A 26,824-nucleotide genomic window follows, 5' to 3' on the forward strand; every position below is an offset into this window, starting at 1 on the left:
TTCCCAGTGATGTTTTATAGTATTAGAATGTGTTTTTTGGAAGAAAGCAATGTTTACTCCAAGTCAAAAATCACGTCTTGAACTGCAGTCAGTTTCTAAAAAAAGTCCTATGCGTAAATGCCAAAACAGAGAAGAGGTATTTTAGAGTACAAAGTATTACTCAGAATAAGCTAAGAAGCACAAATATTTTCTTTTCAAGGCAACTCCCACACCCAAAGCAGGACAGTGTGGTGGCTAAGAACACAAACTTTGGAGCCAGACTGCCTGGTTTCCACCCCTGTTCTACTTCCTGAGTGAGTAGCCTTGGCTAAGAACTTAACTTCTCAATGCTTGTTTTCTTTTCCTTCCTCCTTCTTTATTTCTTTCTTTTAATATGAGGGCTTACTAAAAAGTGCTTACCTCACTGCATTCATGGGAGTTTTAATGTGCTTCTTTATGGAAAGCTGTGAGAACACTTAGGGTATCCCTTTTTATTTACTTATTGCTATAAAACATATCACCCCAACACTTAGCTTAAAACGAGAATCATCATTTCCTTCCTTTCATAGTATCTGTGGATCTGGAATTCAGGAGCAGCTTCGGTGGGTGATCCTGGCTCGAGATTTCTCATGAAGTTGCAGAAGTCTGCTGGGGCTAAGGTCATCTGAAGGCCTAACTGGGGCTTGAGAATCCACTTGAACTCATGTGGCTGGCAAATAGGTGCTGGCTGTTGGTAGGAGGTCTCTCTCTCTGCCTTCATTGGGCCTCTCCACAGGGTCGCTTGAGCATCCTCACAGCATGGCTGCCAGCTTCCCCCAGGGTAAGAGCTCTAGGAGACCAGGATGGAGCCGCAAGCCTTTTGTGACTTTATGGTCTAACTTTGGAAGTCACCTACTGTCACTTGTTTATTCTACTCTTATTCAATGGGGAGGGGTCTACAAAACGGCATGATCACTAGGAGGTGAGCATCAGTGGGCACCATCTTGGAGGCTGGCTGCCGCATCCTTCAAGGAAGCATTGTGTCCTATTGTGTGACTGATATTAGGTATAGGATACTTGGGCTTCCCCGGCGGCTCTAGCAGTGAAGAGCCTGCCTGCCAGTGCAGGAGACACAAGAGACACGGGTTTGATCCCTGGGTTGGGAAGATCCCCTGGAGGAGGGCATGGCAACCCATTCTAGCTTTCTTGCCTGGAGAATCCCCATGAACAGAGGAGCCTGGGGGGCTACAGTCCATAGGGTCACCCAGAGTCCCACACAGCTGAAGCGATTTAGCACACATGCGTGGGATACATCGCTGACTCCACGGACATGAGTTTGAACAAGCTCCGGAAGACAGTGAAAGACAGGGAGGCCTGGAATGCTGCAGTCCATGGGGTCACAAAGAGTTGGATAGGACTGAGTGACTGAACAACAGCATAGGATACTTAAACACAGAAAATGCTCACATCATGTAGTCCATGTAGATACTCAGCATTGTTTTCTCAGAGGAGAGTTTTGTTAACATGACTCCGTTGCTATAACTGTGGCATGCAGGATTAGGGTGAACAGCAGTTAAGGTGGAACAAGCATGAAGGATCAGAGACCATCCTGGATCCACTTTCCAACTGAACTCATGGCTCAGCTCTGCTGGGATGGAACTGACCAAACCAACCTTCAGACTGTCTATAGTGAAGCAGCAGGTGAGATGTGCTTTAAACAAGTGTCATCACTCTTCGTCCAGCACCATTGTCCCCCACCTCCTTAATATTTTGAAGGAGGGCATATTTTTATGAGTCATTGGAGAAATTAAGGAAATATTGTCCAGATAGTTGGAATATCTGATTTGGGAAGAAGGGAAGAGAACTTGAGATTTTTTCAGAGGTTGGTCTGTGAGTCAACTCCTTCTGAATCCCTTGAGCTCAGCAATATACATTCCTTGCTCTCCCTCCGCCCCACCCCCTTATCCCTGGATCCCAGAACCAATTGAATTAGACTCTCTGGGGATGGGGCCCAAGAATCAGTATTTTATAAGCATTCCTGGTGATTTTTGTGAACTCTAGAATTTGAGAACCACAGGTTCAAGACTAATTATGGTGTGACATAACACTCAAGGCCATAGTTAAGTGGACTGTAATTTCTAACACATCATCTCAGCTGACCCATATCTTCTCTCCCAAATTCAGATACCAGCTGCCTCTGACTTTCAGCTGTGTCCTTCACATCTTTTCTGGGATGTGTACAGGGCTTCTCAGACTTATGTCCGCAGCCAAATGCCCGATCACCTACCTGGCCCTCCTAAGAGCCTTCCCCACCGCAGTGAACAGCAACTCCATCCTTTCAGTTTGCTCACACCAGATGCTTCCTGCCTCCTCTCTCTCATGTTTTATATCCATCTGACTAGCTCAGCTTCAGTGTATATTTGGCCCTTGAACAGTGTGGAGGTTAGGGGTGCAGGCCCTCTGTGCAGTCAGAAATCCACATTATAACTTTATAGTCAGCTCTCTGTATCTGTGGTTCCATATCCTGGGACCCAACCAGCCGTGAATCCTGTAGGACTGCAGTGTTTACCGTTGCATATAACGGACCCAAGCAGTTCAAACACATGTTGTCCAAAGGTCAGCGGTGTAGCCAGGACTGCTGCACTTTTCACCTCTGCTGCTACAGCTCTATTCTGGTTGCCATAATCACTCGTTTGACTTTATATAAAAGCATTCTAGTGGTTCTTCCTGCTTCTGTCTTTACAGTTGGTCCCTCCTTTTTATCTCTAGGCTGATGCAGTCAGAGTGACTCCATATTCAAAACCACACCATGGATCTCTGTCTTTCAAATCAGAACCAAAGTCTTTATAGTGGCCTATTCCCCCTGACCTTCTCTTCTACAGCTTTCCTTGTTTCCCCTGCTCCAGCCACTCTTGACACCCCTGTGAAGCTGGAACACATTAAGGATGACTCTGCCCCAGGACCTTTGCACTGGTTATTTTTCCTGCCTGGACCACTCTTCCCTCAGGTATCTGAAGAGCTCCCTCCCTTACCCTCTTTGCTTAAACATTACCCTCTCAGGCAGGTCTACCGGGGCCACTCCATTCAAAGTGGCAACCTTTTATATTCTGGATCTTCTTTACCCATCTCCTCACCCCCTCCCCAGTTTTGTTGAGATATAATTGGCATATATCACTGTAGAAGTTCAAGGTATACAGCATAATGGTTTGACTTACAAATATAGTGAAATGATTAACTCAGTAAGTTTGGATGGCATCATCGTCTGATATAGAAAAAGGAGAAAATATAAAAAGAGAAAGCAAAAAAAAAAAAAAGAAATTTTTTTTTTCCTTGTGATGAGAGCTCTTAGGATTTACTCCCAACACCTTTGCTGTATGTCATGCAGCTGTGTTAACTATAGCCGTCATGCTGCACATCCCTGCCCCTGCCCACCCAGCGCTTATCTATCTTGTAAACTGGAAGCTTGTGCTTTGACCACCTGCTTCCGATTCTCCCTTCCCTTGCCTCCAGAGTCTGGCGGTGACAGACTCTGTATTTTTCTATGAGTCTGAGTTTTTGCTTTTGTTTTTTTATTTTTTAGATTCCACATATAAATGAGATCATATGGTATTTGTCTTTCTCTGCCTGATTTACTTCATTTAGTATAATGCCCTCAAGATCCATCCATATTGTAGCAGAGAGTAGGGTCCCCTCATTTTTAATGGCTGAATAATATTCCATTAAGTGTGTGTATATATCATGTTTTCTTGATCCATTCATATGTCAGTAGTTGTTTCCATGCCTTGACTCTTAAATATTGCTGCTGTGAGCATGGTGATGCAGATATCTTTTGAGTTAGTGTTTTCATCTCCTTTGGAAATGGTCCCAGAGGTGGAATTGCTGCATCGTATGGCACTTCGGTGTTTAACTATTTTTGAGGAACCTCTTCATTGTTTCCCATAGTGGCTGCAGCAGTTTATATCCCCATCAACAGTGCACAAGAATTTCCAGCATTTATCTCATGTCTTTTTGATGATAGCCACTGTAAACAGCTACCAAATGGCAGAACCAAGATTTGAACTAAAGCTGTGAGTTCAAAGGTCTTGTGTTTCGCCAGTGCATGTTGCTTCATAGTGGAGGTATTCCTGATGGTTCTTAACCTCTGTCCTATGCCCCTTTGAAAGTCAGTTTACAAGCTTAAAGCTGTGGCTCACACACTATTTGTTTTTAAAAAGGTTTATTTTGATTTTTACTAATATTACATCACTGTTTATTTAGCTAAAGGTTTCTGTTGGCACTTGCAGGAGTGTGTGCCCTTTATCCTTGTGCATTTCTGAGATTTTAGAATCTATTGATTTCTTGACACTGCAGGTTTTATTTAAGGCTGCTGGAAAGAATCCTTTCTGTAACTTCCTCTTCCTCTCTTCTTCCATTGGACTTTCACGACTCTCTAGGGGTCCCTCTGAAGACAGTCAGCATGGACTGCTTTATAGTATTCTATTTAATTCAAGACCACAGATTTCTTAAGTTTTTCTGCCCTTGGCTCCGAGGGCAGAGAGGATAAAGACATGGTTCTTGCCTCCTCAGGTTCATGGTGGAGCTGGGGAGAATGATGGAAAATGACACAACGATAGAGACAGCATCTCCAGGGCTGGTGGGCAGGGGATACGAGGGGCTGCAGGGGGAGGCAGGTGGGAGTAGGGACAGCTTCCTGGGTGGGAGTGGGGTAGGGTGAGGGATGAAGTGCCGGGTGCAGGTGGGAAGCAAAAAGCAGCAGCAGTTCTGGCAGCAAAGAAGAGAGCTGGAGCTAGGGCTGGGCACAGTCACATGGTTTATTTGGGGGGTGCTAGAGAACTCTGTGTGGGCTGGGCATGCTGGGCTTGGATTCCAGCTGTGATGAGCCCAGGAGGAATGAAGAGGGAGGACTCTAACCCTTATGGAAGATTGTGAAGGAGGGGATTCACGACCTGCTTCAGATTATGGTCTGCTGGTTGAAGTGATGGTGGGGGTGTGTGGGGGGCAGTAGGCAGAGTGGGAGGGGGTAGGGGTTGCGGGGAGAGTGGGAGTGAGGGGGTAGGGAGAGGGGTGGGTATAAGGCCCCATTGTTCTGTCTAATCCACTTTTCTGGAAGGAAACCTTTGCAACAGAGCAGACCATGTCTCATTTAGCCTTGTGTGCCTGGCAGTGCTCTGCTTAGGGTAGACAATCAGTAAATACACAGTGGAAAAAGATCTGTTTACACACACACATAAACCCCAATTTATATTTCTCTCACTTTTTTTTCCCTTTTAAGTGGGGCAATTAGGAATAGATGCAGACACTAGGAGGAAGTTCTCTGATCTCACACTGAACTGCAGGTTGGCATGTGACGGGGGCTGTAGGCTTCAGTTTCTTTGTACATTGATACGCTCATTGTGAGATGAAAGTGTTTCCTCTTCTTCCTTTTTCATGGGTTTTATCAACATTTTGACTGCTCTGAGCATCTTCCTCATCAGAACAAAATGCATTTGGTATGGAACTGATAGGATATTTTGGGGTGGATTAACACGGAGATCTTAATGGCTAGCTATTTGGGTTACCAGTGCTACTGCCTGTGTGGAGGTAAAAGGGAAAAGGTAACAAAGATTCCTTTTCTTACATCTCAAATCTTCTTTTAACTTTCTTAGGCATATACCAATTCATAAATTCAAATAGAAAAAATGTATTTGCTTTAAAGAAAAATAGAGGGAAAAAAGAAAGATACCTACCATTTTGAGGATTGGAAATAAGGATTTTTTTCTTGAATTAATTAATATTCATTTTCTGGTAGAAGTGTGAATGCTTACCTACCACGTTCTGTTGATGTTTGTGGATTTATTTTTAGAGAGTGGGAGAAAAAGAGAGGAAGAGAGACTGAGAGATCGTCAAAGTTTAGCTCATTGCCTACATTAGAGACCGTTGAGACGTAGAATAAAAATTAACATGAAGCAAACATATCCACAAAATGCCTGAAGACTTGGCCTGGCACTTGGAAGTAAAGCTTAGCTTCTTGATCCATGTGAAAAAAGTATATCTATTTCCTATTCTTTTGGCCCCATTTCCTATAGCACACACATTGATTAACTGATGGTTGTGGTGGAATTCTGTCCTATTCAGCTTCTCCCAAGAGATTCTTAACCATTTAAAGCAGATTAAAACTTAAATCTGCTCTAGTCAATGGAGAAACTGCTTTATAGCTCTATATTAAGCTCTATTTATTCTAGTAAGTCCTCATTCATCCTGGGAAAATGATAAGGTCTTACATTGCTGCATTGTTTAATTGTTTACAAAGCATGTTTCATTCATTACCCTCTGGAGATTTTTCTACTTTAAAAGAGAGACATTTTTATCTGGTTTTACAGTTAAGAAACCTAAGATTGTGATATTTCTTGAGCTCACTTGGCTAGCACTTCATGGAGTCATGCCAGTACCATTATAATCCGACTCATGTGTCAGGGTTTGCTCAAAAAAAAAAGAAGGAATATAAAGACAAAAAGGACTAACTAGAAAACTATTACCTGTGAATCTTAGTAGGGAAAGCAGTTGTGTTCTGATTTCTAAATTCTTGATTCAAGTGGAAATTGAAATGAAAAGTATAAAGTTTAAAATAACCCACTAACATTTATTGACTACGGTGCTAGGCATTGAAAATTCCATGCGTTATCTCATTTAATTCTCCTGACAACCCTAAGAAGTGGAGAAATATAATCACTTCTGATTTTCTAGGTGAAGAAAGGGTTGAGAGAAAAATAAATAAAATGAATGTTTGCTGAGTGTTTTCTCTGTGCAGTCATATTGCTATATGTTTTACATGTAACTTCTCATTTGTTCCTTAAACCTGTGAAGGAGAAACCCATTTCACAGATGGCATGACCAAGGCACAGGGAAGTGAAGTATCTTGTCCAGGTTCACATAGCTGTTAAGAGGCAGAGCTGGGATCTGAACCCAAGCAGTACTCTGTCCAGAGTGTGGGCACTTCCTACCTAGCTGATGTTGCAGGCCAGTCTTCTCTCCTTGGGTTTTGGTCAAAGCTTGGGAAGATATGTGATCATTTGTGGTCTTCAGGGCTCTTGAGCATGTGGGAACAGCATCATACCTTCTGGTAACGAGCCACCTTTTCCTACAAGAAAAGGAAGAACTTAACAGGAGCTTTTACAAGGACTTTGATGGGAGGAGAGTCTATCTGAAAATACTGCCTTATTGGGGCTTGAGCAGTAAATATTCTTACGAGTGTTTTACTGTAAGGCAGGGGTTTGGACAAGTTAGAAGTGTGTTTACTGAGTCTGAAAAGAGAACAAGGTTAGGTTAAGTAGCTATTAATAACAGTTGACGATAAGCAAAAAACAACTCCAGGACTGTGATTGTCACAGTCTGTTAATTAGATCATCAGGCTAATACCTACTACTTGCTTATTTTATATTGCTTGTTACTGGTTTCAAGTGTACAGAATTGTATCAATCATAATCCTGTTTTATACGACGTTGGTCCTTGCAACTTGTTTATACTGATCACTATTTTAAAAGCATAGTTAAGTGAGAACGTATTCTAATATATGCTTCTGGGTACTTCTGGGTACTTCTGGTTTATCTATGGAATCTTTTCACACAATCTGGACATAAAACCTGGGAGGAAATGGCTTAGGAGAATCTGCTCTGAAACCCAGAGCTTGGGGGCAATGACCTTGCTATGGATAAGACGCTTCTCTCCTTCCCACCAGGGGTTAAGTTTTCAGGGTAGGGTCAGCCAGGGGCTTGATGAGGAAAGAGTATTCATGACATTTTCTCCAGATTCCAAGGAGATAAACAAGTGGTCATTTTCCAGGAAAATTGAGGCCATGTTTCCTGTGCCCTGAGAATCCTCATACTCACTATTCCTCTGCCAATGAAAAAAGTTGCTGACACCTTCAACCCTTTTCCTTGGGAGGGTCAGTTGGGGTGAGGCCAACACAGCTGCTTCTAGAGGGAAAGTGGGGAAATTGCACCTTGCCTGGGGCCCGATTGGAAGTCCTTGAACCAGGCATTTACAAGGAACAGTTGAGGTTGCCTGGGAGAGAAAACTCTTTGCATCTAAGAAGACTTTTCATTCTTGTCTGTCTTCCTCATCACTTCTTTCTGTCTCTATGGAAAATGTATTTGTTCCAACTTTCCTACCCCCCAAATGAATTTTAATTGTGATACCAGAGTGGGGTGTTTTGTGTTTCTAGGGGTTGGGCTCATTGTAAAGACTGTTCCTCTACCCAGGGCATTGGAGTTTGTTTTCTGTTTTGGTTATTTCTATCTAGTTCGGCAACACGTTGCAGTGACCGAGAGCATGAACTCTGTAGTTATGTTGACCAGTTCCAAGTTCTAACTCCAACATTTACTGGCACATTAAAAAAAAAAAAAAAACCTTTGGAGAAATATTTAAAATTTCTAAATATTGGACTTTTTCCCCCTGAGATAATGGAAACTGCCTCATAAAGTTGTCATGTGGATTAGTTAAAGCATCCTTTGTAATACACTTTGCACAGCTGTCAGAACATAGTAGGTCCTTAGTAAGTGCTAGTTGCAGAGGCTGTCCATGAAATGCAGGTCTTAATAGACTTGATGCTGTAAAGAGCAATATTGCATAGGAACCTGGAATGTCAGGTCCATGAATCAAGGCAAATTGGAAGTGGTCGAACAAGAGATGACAAGAGTGAACGACATTCTAGGAATCAGCAAACTAAAATGGAGTGGAATGGGTGAATTTAACTCAGATGACCATTATATCTACTACTGCGGGCAGGGATCCCTCAGAAGAAATGCAGTAGCCATCATGGTCAACAAAGGAGTCCAAAATGCAGTACTTGGATGCAGTCTCAAAAATGACAGAATGATCTCTGTTTGTTTCTAAGGCAAACCATTCAATATCACAGTAATCCAAATCTATGCCCCAGCCAGTAACGCTGAAGAAGCTGAAGTTGAACGGTTTTATGAAGACCTACAAGACCTTTTTGAACTAACACCCAAAAACGATGTCCTTTTCATTATAGGGGACTGGAATGCAAAAGTAGGAAGTCAAGAAACACCTGGAGTAACAGGCAAATTTGGCCTTGGAATGCGGAATGAAGCAGGGCAAAGACTAATAGAGTTTTGCCAAGAAAATGCACTGGTCATAGCAAACACCCTCTTCCAACAACACAAGAGAAGACTCTACACATGGACATCACCAGATGGTCAACACCAAAATCAGACTGATTATATTCTTTGCAGCCAAAGGTGGAGAAGCTCTATACAGTCAACAAAAACAAGACCAGGGGCTGACTGTGGCTCAGATCATGAACTCCTTATTACCAAATTCAGACTTAAATTGAAGAAAGTAGGGAAGACCGCTAGACCATTCAGGTATGACCTAAATCAAATCCCTTATGACTATACAGTGGAAGTGAGAAGTAGATTTAAGGGCCTAGATCTGATGGATAGAGTGCCTGATGAACTATGGAATGAGGTTCGTGACATTGTACAGGAGACAGGGATCAAGACCATCCCCATGGCAAAGAAATGCAAAAAAGCAAAATGGCTGTCTAGGGAGGCCTTACAAATAGCTGTGAAAAGAAGAGAAGTGAAAAGCAAAGGAGAAAAGGAAAGATATAAGCATCTGAATGCAGGGTTCCAGAGAATAGCAAGAAGAGATAAGAAAGCCTTCTTCAGCGATCAATGCAAAGAAATAGAAGAAAAGAACAGAATGGGAAAGACTAGAGATCTCTTCAAGAAAATTAGAGATACCAAGGGAACATTTCATGCAAAGATGGGCTCGATAAAGGACAGAAATGATATGGACCTAACAGAAACAGAAGATATTAAGAAGAGGTGGCAAGAATACACAGAAGAACTGTACAAAAAAGATCTTCATGACCCGGATAATCATGATGGTGTGATCACTCGTTTAGAGCCAGACATCTTGGAATGTGAAGTCAAGTGGGCCTTAGAAAGCATCACTATGAACAAAGCTAGTGGAGGTGATGGCATTCCAGTGGAGCTATTTCAAATCCTGAAAGATGATGCTGTGAAAGTGCTGCACTCAATATGCCAGCACATTTGGAAAACCCAGCAGTGGCCACAGGACTGGAAAAGGTCAGTTTTCATTCCAATCCCAAAGAAAGGCAATGCCAAGGAATGCTCAAACTACTGCACAATTACACTCACCTCACATGCTAGTAAAGTAATGCTCAAAATTCTCCAAGCCAGGCTTCAGCAATACGTGAACCATGAACTTCCTGATGTTCAAGCTGGTTTTAGAAAAGGCAGAGGAACCAGAGATCAAATTGCCAACATCCGCTGGATCATGGGAAAAGAAAGAGAGTTCCAGAAAACATCTATTTCTGCTTTCTTGACTATGCCAAAGCCTTTGACTGTGTGGATCATAATAAACTGTGGAAAGTTCTGAAAGAGATGGGAATACAGACCACCTAACCTGCCTCTTGAGAAATCTGTATGCAGGTCAGGAAGCAATAGTTAGAACTGGACATGGAACAACAGACTGGTTCCAAATAGGAAAAGGAGTACGTCAAGGCTGTATATTGTCACCCTGCTTATTTAACTTATATGCAGAGTACATCATGAGAAACGCTGGACTGGAAGAAACACAAGTTGGAATCAAGATTACCGGGAGAAATATCAATAACCTCAGATATGCAGATGACACCACCCTTATGGCAGAAAGTGAAGAGGAACTAAAAAACCTCTTGATGAGAGTGAAAGAGGAGAGTGAAAAAGTTGGCTTAAAGCTCAACATTCAGAAACCTAAGATCATGGCATCCAGTCCCATCACTTCATGGGAAATAGATGGGGAAACAGTGTCAGACTTTATTTTTTGGGCTCCAGAATCACTGCAGATGGTGACTGCAGCCATGAAATTAAAAGACGCTCACTCCTTAGAAGAAAAGTTATGATAAATCTAGACAGCATATTCAAAAGCAGAGATATTACTTTGTCAACAAAGGTCCGTCTACTCAAGGCTATGGTTTTTCCTGTAATCATGTATGGATGTGATAGTTGGACTGTGAAGAAGGCTGAGTGCCGAAGGATTGATGGTTTTGAACTGTGGTGTTGGAGAAGACTCTTGAGAGTCCCCTGGACTGCAAGGAGATCCAACCAGTCCATTCTGAAGGAGATCAGCCCTGGGATTTCTTTGGAAGGAATGATGCTAAAGCTGAAACTCCTGTACTTTGGCCACCTCATGTGAAGAGTTGACTCATTGGAAAAGACTCTGATGCTGGGAGGGATTGGGAGCAGGAGGAGAAGGGGACGACAGAGGATGATATGCTGGATGGCATCACTGACTTGATGGACGTGAGTCTGAGTGAACTCTGGGAGTTGGTGATGGACAGGGTGACCTGGTGTGCTGCGATTCATGGGGTCGCAGAGAGTCGGACACGACTGAGCAACTGAACTGAACTGATTTCTCCTGGCTGGATTCCTCTACATATCCATTTCAAGAGTATGTGCGTTATACATTTTAAATCACAGTGCCTGATTTCTATCTAAAAAGTTTGCAGCAATTTATGGTCCTATTATAAGTGAACAGAAATGGCTCTCTTCTCCAAACCTTACCAACATCGGGAAAGGAGGAATCCTTTCAATTTTGGCTAATCTGATGGTTGGAAACAATTTCTGATTATTTGCATTTTCCTGATCTGTAAAGAGACAGTGAATCTATATATAGATTTATTGGCCATTTTCAGATCTCAGTCTGAACAGTCTATATCTCTTCAGAGCCTTTATCTATGAGATTTTACAAATATTTGCTATTTTGAACAAATATTACTAATCTATAAGAAGTCTCCATGAATTAAAGATATTATTTATATTGAAAATATTTCTCTTATCCTTTTGTCTTTGTGATCTTTTGCTACCCTGCTATTTACATGTTTTATTGGGAGTGATGTAACTATTTTCCTTTTATGTCTTCTGGGTCTTCTCTTATTTATCAAAGATTTTGGATGTCCTGTATATCGTAGAATCATACTCCTGTTCTCATTTCACTACAGCAATGGCTTTCAATTTTCTTTGGGCATCAGAATTACTTATGAAGTGCTATAAATCTGTGGTTTTTTTGGGCTCGATGATAAGATTTCTAGAGGTGGAGTTTAGATGCATGTTTATGAAAAAGGAGAGTCTTATTTTGAAAAACGAATCCTGCTGAAATAGGTTCTTTTTCCTCCCATCCCCACCCCAAAGGTAGGTTCTTAAATTGGCAAAATGTTGATATAGTTTTGAAATTGAATGCTATTATTGGGATCCAGTAGGTGGCCCCCAGGATGTGCCTCAGTGGCATACTGATAATTTTGAATTAAAGTTATGTAAGAAATGGCCAATGTGAAAGGGGCAGTCTGACCTTTTGTCTCCTCCAAAGCAGAAAATCAATCTCTCATGTGAAAGGTGTACTCTCCACACTTGGAAGTAGAAGGACACCCTTATTGCCAGAGGTGGGGAATTTGAGCCCAGAGCTTGTATAAATAAACCTTGTTACTTCTTTTATTTACTACCCCAGCTCAAACTGTTTAGATTCTTCACTAATTGATCACTCCAAACCTGAGTTTCTTTGTGGTGTCAATTCCTCATAAATTTATTGTTTCTTTGTCTAAAATGTATAAAAGTTGCCTGCTTTCCCCTTAGGCCCCATTTCTATGAGACCTCTGTGCACATAATTAAAATTAGTTTCTTTTCCCTTAATCTGTCTTGTGCCAATTTTATTAGTCCAGCCACAGGAACTCAAGTGGTGGGAGTAAGTTTCCTCCTCCTAACACTGCAGATGGAATGTTTGTATCTACCCCAAATTCATGTGTTGAAATCTTAACACTGTAAAGGAGATTAGGCCTTTGTAAGGTGATTAAGTGATGAGGGTGGAGTCCTCCTGAATGGGCTTAGTGCCCTTAAAAGAAACTACACGGAGCTCCCCAGTCCCTTCCCTTCCCCTGTGTGTGGTTACAGTGAGAAGAATGTCTGTGCACCAGGAAGAGGACTTTCACCTGAACTCAACCATTCCTGCACCTTGACCTTGACCTGTAGCTGTGAGAAATACATCTCTGTTGTCAGTAAGCCACCCAGTCCATGCTCTTCTGTTACAGGAGCACAGGCAGACTAAGACCTTAGGGGACAGGCACGTTCATTATCTGTTCTTATCTTTGAATATGTTTGAAAATTTCTATAAGTGGTAGCTTTAAAAGTTTTGATAGGTGATCCTATTAGAAGATATCACCTGAATATCTAGAGTTCATGGGGCAAAGATTTAAAGGAATAGTAGTGTTATGTGTAGATTTCTATTAATTATAGACTATCAGGGTATCATATTCAAGGTTGAGCAAATATCTAATGCTTTGAATGTACAGTATGACTCAGAAAAAGCACAAAAAAGGCAGTGAATTACTTTTTCCCTTTGATTTTTTAAAAATCAACTTTTTAAAGATATAATTTATATACACAATAAAGTCCACTAATTTTAAGTTCATGATTAGATGGGTGAAAAATGCATACACCACCAGCAAAATCAGCCTCGAGAACATTTACATCACCTCATTCTTTCATGAACATTTTCAGTTATAATTCTGCTTTCAGCTCTAGTCAACCACTATAACTAATCACTATAGATTAAATTTACCTTTTGTAGAATTCTCTTTAGATGGGACCAGAGAATCCACTCTTTTGTGTCCACCTTCTTTTTCTTGGCCTATTTTTGAGAATCATCCATGTGTGAATCAATAGCTTCTTCCTGTTTATTGTTGGGTGGTATTCAATTTTATGGCTATACTGAAATTTGTTAACCTATTCACTAATTAATATTGATGCATATTTGGGTTACTTCAAGTTTACCATTGCAAATAAACCTCCTCTATAATATGCCTATATTAAAAAAAAAGTTTTGATAGCATGTGAAGCTCATCAAGGTTGCTGTCCTAATCAGTTGGCTGAGCAGCAGAGATGGTAAGTTGACTTGCAAGTTCAGCTAGGAAGGGATGTGGGCTCATCATGGTGGTGCTGTGCAATAGGGCAGTCGCCCGCGGGGGAGCTGAGCCGGAGCCTGAGCAGCCGGTCAGGGCTGTGCTGGGTCCTTGGACCCTGAACAACATGGCCTCCTCTTCCCAATTGCTTCATGGCTTTGCCCTCAATTCTGCAGGACTCTGTGAAGAGGCAGGAGTAGATATTTCTGTTAGGGAGGCAAGTGAAAAATGGAAATCAGTCTTTAAATCTCTCTCTGGGAAAACAGCAGTAGGTGGCAGGAGTAGAAGTATTCCTATTTCCCATTAGATTTTTAAAAAAGATTTATTTATTTGGCTGCACTGGGTCTTAGTTGAGGCGCGTCGAATCTAGTTCCCTGACCAGGGAACCTAGGTCCTTTGCTTTGGGAGTGCAGAGTCTTAACCCCTGGACCACCAGGGAAGTCCCTTCCCATCAGATTGGCCTCTCTCTCTCTCTCCCCTTCCATTAAAAATCTTTTGTTAGTCCTCTTACACTCAATCTAAATCTTCCAGTTTCACCTCTCTCTTTTGTATCCCCAGCATGACACTCTTTTCCTAGTAACTTCTTGGTCTTGACTATGATTTGCTTACTTCTGCAAATCTGCAATCAAGTATTAGGAACAGTATTAAAATAGAGGTCCTAGTCCAGTGACCCTCAGAGCCCCATATAGTATCTGTTATTAACAGGATGCACAGTTGAAGGAGGATAAACATAAAACACTACAGTCAACCTGAGATGACCTCACCCAAACTTTCCCAATCCCTAGCCCTCACCTCTTACAATATACTACTACTCAAAACACAGCTCAAGAGAAGCCTGGGGCAAACTGGCTCTCCATCTGTCAACATGTAGGCCTAAAGATAACCAGGTAATTAAAGAGGAACTGTTGGTGCAAAGGAGGAGCTGAACTGTGAACAAGCAGAACAACTTTCCTCTAGGGGAAAAGGAGGTAGTACTGGGGAGGAGAACTTTTGAGATGGTCTCAGTAGAGATTGGAGAGATCCATGAGGACATTATATCCATGCATTGAAAACAAGTTGCCATTTAAAGGAATAATCGGAAAACTAGAATTGTTGACATTGAAATCTTGACAATATGATTCTCAAAATTAATTTCAGGGACTTCCCTGGAGGTCCACTGGTTAAGACTGTGTGCTTCCACTGCAGGGGATGTGGGTTCCATCTAAGACCCCAGAGAGTTTCATGGTGTGGCCAAAAAAAAAAAAAAAATTTTTTTTCAAAATTCCACAGAAGTCTGAAAAAAATAGATGCAGCCAAGGACTGAATTAGAAATTTGGAAAATAAATTTGAAAAAAGAAATCTTTTGAAACTTAGAGACATGATGTCAAAAGAGAGGGGAAAAGTGGTTGCTGCTGCTGCTGCTGCTGCTAAGTCGCTTCAGTCGTGTCTGTCTGACTTTGTGTGACCCCATAGACGGTAGCCCACCAGGCTCAGGAAAAGATCTAAGCAGTTCACTTTCAAGGGAAAGAGAATATGGAGAGAGAATGTGACTTTTCTCAAAAGAGAGAAATGACTTGGTCTTCAGATTGAAAAGGTCTCATCTCAGTACATCTTGGTGACATTTTTGCCCCATAAGAATAAAAGGAATATTCTTAAAGTTTTCAGAAAGAAAACATAAAATTGCCTGACTAAAGTCACACTGGATCAGAAAACTCCAAACAGCAAGAGTGGATATTAAAAGATGAAGCACCAAGTTCCAGGTTCTGAGGGAAATGATTTGAACACATAAATATACACCAGCTAGGCTAAGCCTAAAAATACCTGCAGACACAGATAAGGACTCGGCAAGATCATCTTCTCTGTACTTTTTCTAGAAGAGCTACTCAGAGCTGTGCTAGAGCCAAGCAGAAAAGGAACCCAGGAAAGAGAAAAACATGGGCTCCAAGAAACCAGTCTAGGACAGTGACAGTATGTCCTAGGATGAAGACAGTTACTCTGCAGCCTAGAGTAGTGAGTTCAAATTAGAACAGGAAGTCAGAGGGCTCCATGGAAAACATTTCCAGGAAGAAAGTGCGTAACATCTTGCAGATCTTGTGATTAGGATCTAGACATGTCACCACAGCCTGCTATCAGTGAGATGGTGGCATGAGTCTTCCCCCCCCACCCCCCACCCCCCAACAAGATAAACAGTGGCCCCTAGATATTCTGGAAAATACAAGAAAACACTCTGCAGGGAAGTCATGGTCTGAATGTGAAACAAGTCAGCTTTGAGCTGTTAGTGGTATATGAGAACTAGTGACAGACCCTCTGAACTAAATACAACCTTTTTGGACTTGTAATGGGTACTTGGTATATGCATTGTCTCTGTTGAGTGTGCTTTTTTATTCCTGAAAGTGGCTTGTCATTTTTATAGCATATTTTCTTTGCACATTAGCTTTTCTCCAATATTTTTTGGAAGAATCACCTAGAGAGTACACTTAGGTATAAAATTTTGTTATTCTTTCTCTCTTGCCCTTGTCAAAAAAAAAAAAAAAAAAAAACCAAAGAAATAGATTTTGTAGTTTTTAACATAGTAATGGTGTCTTTGAATTTTACTCTTTTCCATTCTCATGTCAAACATATTTATTGTCTATCTTTTAATTTTTATTTTAAATAAATTGTTATTGGTGTATGATTGATTTATAATGTTGCGTTAGTTTCTGCTGTACATCATGTGTACATATATGTATACACACTCTTTTTTAGATTCTATTCCCATATAGCTCGTTACATAGTATTGAATAGAGTTCCCTGCACTATATAGTAGGTAATTATTAGTTATCTATTTTATATATAGTAGTGTGTGTATGTCAGTCCCAATCTCCCAGTTTATCTTCTTCCCATATTCCCCATTGGTAACTATAACTTTGTTTTCCATATCTGTGACTCTATTTCTTTTTTGTAAATAGGTCTATTTGTACCATTTTTTTAATTTTTATTTTTACTTTATTTTACTTTACAATACTGTATTGGTTTTGCCATACATTGACATGAATCCACCACGGTGTACCATTTTTTTTAGATTCCCACATATAAGGGATACATTTGTCTTTCTCTGTCTGACTTACTTCACTTAGTATGGCAATCTCTAGGTCCATCCATGGCATGGAAAATGGCAGTATTACATTCTTTTTTATGACTGAGTAATATTCCATTTTTTTGGTGTGTGTATCCCGCATCTTTTTATCCATTCCTCCATCAGTGGACTTTTAGGTTGCTTCCATGTCCTGGCTGTTGTAAGGAGTGCTGCAGTGAACACTGGGATAAATGTATCTTTTTGAATTATGGTTTTCTCTGGATACATGCCCAGGAGTGGGACTGCTGGATCATATGGTAACTCTATTTTTATTTATTTATTAATTTTTAAAGGAATCTCCATCCTCTTCTCCATAGTGACTGTAGCCAATTTACATTTTCACCAACAGCTTAGGCGTGTCCCCTCAGTCGTGTCCAACTCTTTGCGACCCTGTGGACTGTAGCCGGCCACGCTCCTCTGCCATGGGATTTTTCCAGGCAAGAACACTGGAGTGGGTTGCCATTTCCCTCAGGGGAAATTCCTGACCCAGGGATCAAACTTGTGTCTCCTGCATTGGCAGGCAGATTCTTTACCACTGCGCTATCGAGGAGGCCCAACAGGAGGGCTCCCTTTTCTCTACATCCTCTCTAGAATCTTTGGTTTATAGATTTTTTGATGATAACCATTCTGAATGGTGTGAGGTGATACCTCACTATAGTTTTGAATTGCATTCCTCTAATAATTAGTGATGTTAGGCATCTTTTCATGTGCCTCTTGGCAATCTTCATGCTTTCTTTAGAGAAGTGGCTGTTTAGATCTTGTGCGCATTTTTTGATTGAGTTTATTTTTTGATATTGAACTGAATGAGCCATTTGTATATTTTGGAGACTAAAACCTAACCTTGTCGGTTGCTTGGTTTGCAAATAATTGCTCCCATTCTGAGGGGTGCCTTTTTGTTTTGTTTATGGTTTACTTTGATGTGCAAAAACTTTTAAGTTTAATTAAACCACATTGTTTATTTTTGTTTTTATTACTCTAGGAGGTGGGTCAAAAAGATCTTGCTGTGATTTATGCCAGAGAGTGTTCTGCCTATGTTTTCCTCTAAGAGTTTTATAGTATCTGGTCTTACAGTTAAGTCTTTAATCCATTTTGAGTTTAGTTTTGAGTATAATGTTAGAGAATGTTCTGATTTCATTCCTTTGCTTGTAGCTGTCCAGTTTTCCCAGCACCACTTATTGAAGAAACTGTCTTCACTGTATATTCATGCCTCCTTTGTCATATATTAGGTGACCATCGGTGTGTGGGTTTATTTCTGGATGTTCTGTCCTGTTACATTGATTTATATTTCTGTTTTTGTGCCAGTGCCATACTGTTTTGATGACTGTAGCTTGACTTTTGATGACTTGTAGTACAGCCTGAAGTCAGGGAGCCTGAAGACTTTGAATTATAATTAGACAGTCATTTAAGCTCAGCATCTGGAACCTTAAACTTATGGCCATTAAGAAGCATAAGCTTACAAAAAATACCCATTAACTTTAATACCAAAGCCTCATATTTTGTAATCATGTTGAAGAGTTCCTTAGTAACTAATAGGTCTTGTTTTGAGAAAATATATAGATGTGTATAGAGGTCAATCACTCCTCTAGTTTCACTTCACTTTTTTCTTGCTAAATCCAAGTAAAATGAAATGAGATATTTTTTTAGACATTTTGTTTTTTTAATTGCAGTATAATTGACATACAGCATTTCATTAGTTTCAGATATACAACAAAATGATTCCACATCAAAGAAAATTTAAAGCAGTTATCTCTCGGTTGTGGGTTTAGAATGATGTGTGTGTTATGTATGTAGTTTCTTTCTTGATGCTCCACTTTCCACTAATCATTGCTTTCCTACTTATAAACTCATTTTTTGAAGGAACTCCCCTATTTACCGATAGCAGGAAGTTTTCACATTGAATGCTCCTGACTACAAGATTTTAGTTTCTCAAGGACCAGGCTTGGCCTCTGCCCTGCTCCTGTTTCTCTGGCCTGGCTCACTTAGCCTCAGTTTGCCCCCAGTAGGTCCTGGAGGGCACCCTGGGCAGATGAGAGCTCTTGGCCCTGTGCCCCTCGCTCTCTGTACTCTCACAGGCATCCTACATGGGGTGAGGGAAAAGAGAGCGAGGCAGCCAGTCCAGGTAAGCATGGTGACCAGAGCCCATGTTGCAAGAGCTTGGAGCTCTCTGTACCAATCATTAGACTTTCAAAGTGGCATAAATTATATATCAGAAGCCCAAATACTAATGTCAAAGCAGCACAAAACAGAAAGTAATCAATAAATAAAATAGTCTGGGCGGAACAGACTAAATTCAGAGGTTCTTCTCATGATTAAGTATTTGTGGGGACAAGACATTTTTGGAGAAGTGAATCAGCTCATGTGTTTGTGGAAATTTGAGGAATTGTCACAAGGGCCTGAAAGGATAATGAACTTAGGAAACTCTCAAATGTTGGTATCACCATGGAAAAGCCTTTCATGGAAAGGAGAGAGAAAAGCACAAAATTTGTTTCCTCCCTTTAAACTATAGATTCTTTTCCTTGCCATGCTTTCCTGCAGACAAGGAAGGTCTCTAGGAGAGAGGGTGAGCATAGAAAGAGGAAAAAATGCAGAGAGGATATGGGAGCTTGTCATGAGGATGAAACCCCAAGAGGCAACAAGTACGTCACCCTGGACCATGAGTCGCAGAGTGACGCCTAGGTCTGTGGGTCAGTTTCTTTTCTTTGCCCCTAGATCTTGGCATTATCTTGACTTTCATCTCTATGTTTTGCTTGTTGCATTTATACTTCAAAGAGGGAAGGCCATTTTTAACATCTTCATAGCATCTACATGCTTCTTGTTGGAAGGCAAAGTCATTAGGATGCATCTACATCCCAAACCGGGCTTCTCTGGTGGCTCAGATGGTAAAGAATCTGCCTGCAATGCAGGAGACCCTAGTTCCATCCTTGGATTGGGAAGATCCTCTGGAGAAAGGAATGGCTACCCACTCCAGTATTCTTGCCTGGGGAATTCCATGATCAGAGGAGCCTGGCGAGCTATGGCCCATGGAGTTGCAGAGTCGGACATGGCTAAGCGACTAACACTTTCACCTTTTCACCTTTTTGGTGAATATTTTTGAGAGAATACTGTTGAATCATATGAAATTTCCATTTTTAAAGTCTGCCCCCCCCACCAAAGTCATACATTAGCAGTTTTATACTGTTATGGGGAGGGAGGTGGGAGGAGGGTTCATGTTTGGGAACGCATGTACACCCGTGGTGGATTCATGTCAATGTATGGCAAAACCAATACAGTATTGTAAAGTAAAATAAAGTAAAAATAAAAATTAAAAAAATATACTGTTCAATCTAATAATTTTGCCTTAGAAATTATTTGGCTGTAAGTGCTGCATTTAATTTACCGTTAATTGGAATTCCTTGGTGGCCCGGGGGCTAGGACTTGGAGCTTTCACTGCAGTAGCCTGGGTTCAATCCCTGGTTCGGGAACTAGGATCCTCCAAGCCAAAAAAATGGAAAACACCATAATTTATCATTATCGACACATGCTCTACAATGACTACATATAGGCTGGGGATTTACATAAAGTGAGAACTTTTTACCTATGGATTATTACTAGAGGTACTGACACTTGAGATGCTCATGAATATGAAAGGGAATAATTAATGGAGTTGACTTGATGTGGCATGGGTAAACCATTCTTTAAACATTTATTAACCAAAACCTCCTCGTTGTTGTTTTTATTTTGGTGGGCTCTTGCAGGTAGGCTCATGGGCGGTTTTTGTGCAAGAGGTTGATTAGAGGGGCTATTGGGGAAGGAACCACACTGGGCAGAGGGAGGGTTGGGCTGCAGGGAGTCACAACTGGCCTCAGCAGCCTCACAGAGAGCTTGGAGCAAGGATGGCCTTCACGCTGGCCAGTTTGGGTCTCTGGATGCAGGCTGCCATCTGCCCTGGGAAGGGACTATCCAGAGGGCTGATAGCTGAGGGCTGTCAGCCAGCACGCCCTGCTGTCCTAACATGGGGATCTGGGAAGAAAAGTCTAGCATTTATGAGACTGCCAATATTTTTAAGGTCTTCTTGTAGCACCCTAGCACTGGGCCTGGGGTGGGCCTGTGTAAGGAGCTGATAGGATTGAGGCTTTTAAACAGACTTTTGGCTTTTAGGGAGAGAAAGCCTTAAACAGACTTAAGAGGGAAAGGAAAGGCATTGGGCAAGACTTGCCAGCAGATGTCAAGGTGGAGAGAGCTTCAGGCAGGGTCAGGAGTCCTGCCTGTTAGAGCCTCAGTGGTCTCACCAGTGAATCAAGGGGGCCAGACTTAACACACATCTGTGAATAGGACAGTTCATTACTAGCAGATCATACAGCAGGTCACAGAAAGAAAAAAGAAAGAAAAGCAGGAAAGGAACCAACAACTAGAAAACTGGTGACTTAGTCACATGCCTGCTGTGTTCACTTGGGCAGCACATGAAACAAAGCAGAGATGATTTATGTAGTCCCTGTGAGCACACAAACTTGTGAACCGTCCCATATTTTTTTAGGGGTGATGAAAAAGTTTTGGAGGTAGATATTGGTGAATGGTTGTATAACAATATAAATTCACTTAAAGCCACAGAACTGTGCACTTAAAATGGGGTAAATGGTAAGTTTTAGGTTCTGAGTATTCCTCACAATTTATAAAAAATAAAACAGACATGGCCCTAAGGGATTGCAGGTTGCATAGAGATGTCACAGAGTAAACACTGATGAAATCAATTATAGCCAGAAGAAAAGCAAACTCACAACCTGAATGCCGCCTGTGATGTGCTCATCGCAGTGTAAATGTAGAGTAGTGGAAGGAACCAACCTGGACATCAGCTGGCTTCAAAGCCAAACCCTGCCACTTCCTAGCTGTGTCACCTTGGACAAGACCCCTAACTGCTCTGAGCCTGTTTCTTTTTTATAAAATAAAAATGATGATATTGGACTCACATCTGTTAAATTGAACAAGACATTGCAGGTCAGGCACTTAGCATAGTAACTGGCTCCTAGCAGGCCTTCTCTAAAGTGTTTCCTTTCTGCAAGTGGAAGGTTGCAAACACAGTATGTACTGGGACACAGAAATTAACTTGAAAAATAGTAAGGATAAAATAAAAAACCAAAAAATATGGAGAAGTTATTTGGGTAGTAGTCCCAGGTAGAGGCAGACCAAGTGCAGAGCAGGAATGTTCTAAATTGCTAAAAAAGACTTTAAAACTTGTTATTAGTCAGAGTAATAGCCTAGCTGTTGAAACCAAGACCCTCCCCCAATTATAATAGTTTAAACAAGGCAGAAGCTTATTTTTCTCAGTGTAATATTCTGGAGGTGAGCTGTCCATGCTGGCAAGGCAGTTCTGTTTCTCAACACAAGATTTCCATCTCTGAGTCTAAAGTGTTTGCTTTAGCTTGTGACATCATCTAGGTAGCAGGAAGGGGGAAGGCCAGGGGCAGAATGCATGTTTCTTTTAGGGGCATAACTCAGAAAGGACACACCTCATTTTTCTGCCCACACCCTATTGACCAAACGCAAGTTCTGAAGGATGCTGGGAGAGTAAACTCCAGCTGGAGTTGCGTTAAGAGGGAAGCTTGGATGTTCCTGACACCTGGCCATCTCAACCACAGAACTCACATTATATTTTCTCTAGTTTATAACCACAGACTTTAACACACACACACGCACATAAAAAAAGAAACAAAGCTAACACATTTCCCAAGATGGAGGCACAGTTTCTTGCTCATTAATTCATTGATGAATGAATGCAAGAAAGATAAAGATCTGAGGCTGTTGGCAGCCAGCCTCTAATTCACAGCTCTCCTCTGCTCATCGTACACACTCTCAGGTCCTGTCTCCAATCTCAGAGCCTCTTTCTCCCTGCAGTTGCTTCCAGTGTCTTTGGTAGCCCGATGTCCTCTTATGAAAAATGGAATTGGGGAAGGAATTCGGGAGGGAGACAGGTAGCTGAGGAAAATGGACACATCTCCTCTTTGGCTTTCGCTGCTCTTTGCTCTCATTCTCCTAATTGTTCTCCATGTGGTTTCCAGGTCTGGGACCAGCCTGACTCCCTCATGCAGTGTCCAGTTGGAGAAACAGTATAGCAGTGGGGCGTCAGGATGTAGGGGGAGTTAAGGCTGTAGGCTTTGGAGCCAGACAGCTTCGCTTTGAATTCCCATTTGGTCTACTATTATCTGGATCACCCTAAGTAAAGTATCAATACTCTCCCTCTCTGGTCATCAGGTTTTTATCTGTTAATATTAAATAGGGATTAGCAATAGTCTGTGACCACAATATAGAAAGCTCTGAAAATAAGGTTTTTAGTAACTCACTAGAAGGCAAAACCTGGCCTGATCTGATCTGCTTGGCAGGAAACTAACATTGATATAAACTATTATTTTGATTTAACCCACTTAAAAAGATCATTGTGCATTTTGCTACAGAAATGTTCATGTGTTTGATTAGGGGTCATGCTTTTTATAACCTCAAAAATTCTGAATTTGTAAAACTCTGGGCCAAGAATTTCCAATAAGGGGACTGTGCCCCAAGGGCTTCCCTAGAGGCTCAGATGGTAAAGAATCCACCTGCAGTGCAGGAGACCTGGGTTCTATCCCTGGGTCAGGAAGATCCCCTGGAAAGGAAATGGCAACCCACTCCAGTATTCTTGCCTGGAGAATTCCATGAACAGAGGAGCCTGGTGAGCTACAGTCCCTGGGGTTGCAAAGAGTTGGACCTGACTGAGCAACTAACACACAGTGTTACCCATTACTCTCCTTCTTAGAGCGTGTCATCTAGAAGGAACTCAAGACTTTGGCTGTGGTTAGTTTGCCAGCTCAAAGTATAATATGGGGTGAGGGGAGTATCTGGATAATATCAGGTCAATGTCAACTCAAATTCATCTTCATCTGTGAAGTGGCAAAATATGGCTTCAAAGGTATTGCTAGGTGGATTTGCAAGGCCCCTGGGAGGTGCTCAGGAGAGTCCCACGGTGCTATGGCCTCAGCCATTCCCCAGTCAGTGGTTTCATAGATGATTTCTGATAAATGAGTTCTTGAGGCTGTAAGCAACAGAAGGCTACATGAGCTAGCTTAAAGGAAAATATTCTCAGGGAACACGAGGTCATGAGGCAGCTGGACCTTAGGGATGTTCTGGAACTAGGGGTCAAAGCCCCATGGAAACTTAGGGATTCCCTTTCTGTCTCTTTTTCCTGCTTGTCTGCAAGTCTGCTCTCTCTCTCTCTGTAGGGGAGTTTTCTCTACTTTCTAATCCGCTTGGTAGAAATGGCCATTACCAACAGCTTCTGCATCATATTTCTTCCATTTATGAACACAATCTGATTGGGGTTGAATTTGAGTCCAGATTCCCCAGGAGGGAGACACTGGCTGGTCCAATGGCTAAGGAGGTGTGGTGGTAAAGAGGGACAGGGGCACCTCCTCAGGCCCTGAGTGCCCAAGCTGGGCCTGGTTTCCTTCCACAGGCCAGCATCTGAGCGTCTGAACACAGGACTTCTCTGGTGCCCTACGATGGTCCATGACCGTTTCTTGGCCATCCACTCCTTGGAGCTCCGAGCCACTTTCATCGTAGCTCTTCCTCATTCCTTCTGCCGAGAGATAAAATCTAGAGAAGCCCAGTCCCAGAAAGTCAATAGCAGCAGGAATCCCTCACCTTCTCTTGACTTGGGAGACAAAGCCATGCCTTACCAGGGTTTCATTAATTGCCGCCCCTTTAAACTTGTCATTACCTAGTACTTGGCATGTTTACTGAGTGGGGCAGAAACCAAGGGTCTACTCTAGCCCATTCCGTGAAGTATTTTCTTCTTGCACTTTTGGGGGACTTTCGGGGAGGGGACCAAGCCTTCTGACTTGGGAGGACAAGACACTTAAAAACTCCAGGCCGCCACTCTCAATCTGCATGACTGAAGGTAAATAGCCCAGGACTAGTTTTTCATATAAAGACAGAGGAGAAGAAAGAAATGCCTCCGTTCTTGAGCATTTACTTGGGGATCAGAAAGTTTATTCTGAACTGAATTCCATAAGATCCTATGCAAACATGTGTTGCAGTTGCTGGTTCTTTCTTGGCATCTGAGCTAATGTAGAATTCTTTCCAGCCTCCCAGTTCTGTGGATTGACCATCTGGGGAAGGACCAGCGATGCAGTGTACCTGCAGAGAGCAGATGCTTCTAGGCCTCCCAGCAGTGGCCTCCCTGGTCAGTTTGGTCAGTTTCCCCAGGGAGTAAAATGGGCCCACTCTTCTGATTGCCATGCCAGTAAGACATAGCCATCTCCAGCTTAAGGTGTCATAATTCAGGGGCATGCAACCAGTATTCAACAACGGTCTTTGCAGTTTGGGTACAACCAGGTCTGGGTGGAAAGAGGTGTGGTCTTGAAGTCAGGGAGTCTGGGCTTCCATCATGGCTCTGCCATTGTGAAAACATGGGCAAGCTGCTCACCCTTCCTGGATTTTGGTGTTCTTGTTGTGAAACAAGAGTTGTACTCAGTGAGTTCCTGCTCTAACTTGCTTTCGAGTGTCACAATTCACAGCATTCCATGCCTTTATCAAAAAGTGTGCATTCTGGAAAGGTGAAACTCAGAAGAGCCAGTTCTGTTAGTGTGCTAGGGAGGCCATTACAGAGTGCCACAGACTGGGCAGCTTACTGCTACTACTGCTACTACTAAGTCGCTTCAGTCGAGTCTGACTCATGCGACCCCATAGACGGCAGCCCACCAGGCTCCCCTGTCCCTGGGATTCTCCAGGCAAGAACACTGGAGTTGGTTGCCATTTCCTTCTCCAATGCATGGAAGTGAAAAGTGAAAGGGAAGTCGCTCAATTGTGCCCAACTCTTAGCGACCCCATGGACTGCAGCCTACCAGACTCCTCCATCCGTGGGATTTTCCAGGCAAGAGTCCTGGAGTGGGTTGCCATTGCCTTCTCCGACCCTTGACCTGAGTTATAGCTAAAAAACTGGAATTTCAAGGCTCTGCTCTCTTCCTGTCTAGCTTCACTTTTCCAAATCTATCTTTTAATCCAGAGTGAAGATCATAGCACTTACCTCCCCTCACAGGATTGTTATGAAATCAAAGGTGATAGTATTTGTCATTATTATTATTATTATTTTTTGCTAATAACTACTGCTGCTACTACTAAGGGCCTGGCAGGAGTTCTTTTTCTAGACAGGATCAACACCGGAAATAAATGAAAACCTCTTGGTTGCAAGTCACCCTGAGCTTCTAGGAAGTGGTTGGGGACAGGATGTGTGGGAAGGAATTATTCAAAGAATTACTACCAACCTGTGGCCCAAGATCTGATTGTTGGGCAGCTTGTTGAGATGCCTGGGAAATGGCCAAGTTGAGTCTTTAGAAGATCAAATCAGGGAGAAGTGCATTCACTGTTTTGGAACAGATGAAGCACAACACAGGATGATTGACATCCTTTTGATCCACCCCTCCATCCATATCAAGAGCTAGCTCTCTCTGATTTCAGAGACTTGAAGAGAAAAGGTACAGAAAAGAGTTATTTTATATATTAAAAAAAAAATCACAAAAAATTGTAGTGATTTGTTTCTTCCTGGCTGGCCCTCACACATCTCTCTTCTCTGGCATGAAGGAGGACAAGAGCTCTGTGGACAGATTGCAGTGCACTTACCAGTAGACCTGAAGGGGTCCTCCATCGTGGACTTGACCCAGAGGCTCCACTCGGTAGCACTGATGGTTCCATGGAACTGCTGAGTGTTGTTTCACCCTTGGGGTTTGCAGGTGAGTTTGTAGTCATCCTGGGCTCCTTGTTGCCACTCTCGTGTCTAAGAGTGCATTTAGCGGTCTTCTCAGCCACTCTAA

At 42.1% G+C, this 26,824-nt stretch overlaps 1 long non-coding RNA gene across 1 annotated transcript in view; it reads left to right on the forward strand.

Moving 5' to 3' along the window:
• The first annotated feature begins 242 nt into the window (after positions 1-242).
• Positions 243-26,824, forward strand: part of LOC132659734 (uncharacterized) — a 45,792-nt gene continuing 19,210 nt past the window's right edge. Inside the window, exons 1-2 of the long non-coding RNA XR_009600480.1 lie at positions 243-293; positions 26,595-26,743. This is a non-coding gene — a long non-coding RNA (uncharacterized LOC132659734). The remainder of the gene's footprint in view (positions 294-26,594; positions 26,744-26,824) is intronic.

The sequence above is a fragment of the Ovis aries genome, chromosome 4 (genome assembly GCF_016772045.2).
Source record: "Ovis aries strain OAR_USU_Benz2616 breed Rambouillet chromosome 4, ARS-UI_Ramb_v3.0, whole genome shotgun sequence".
NCBI lineage: Eukaryota > Metazoa > Chordata > Mammalia > Artiodactyla > Bovidae > Ovis > Ovis aries.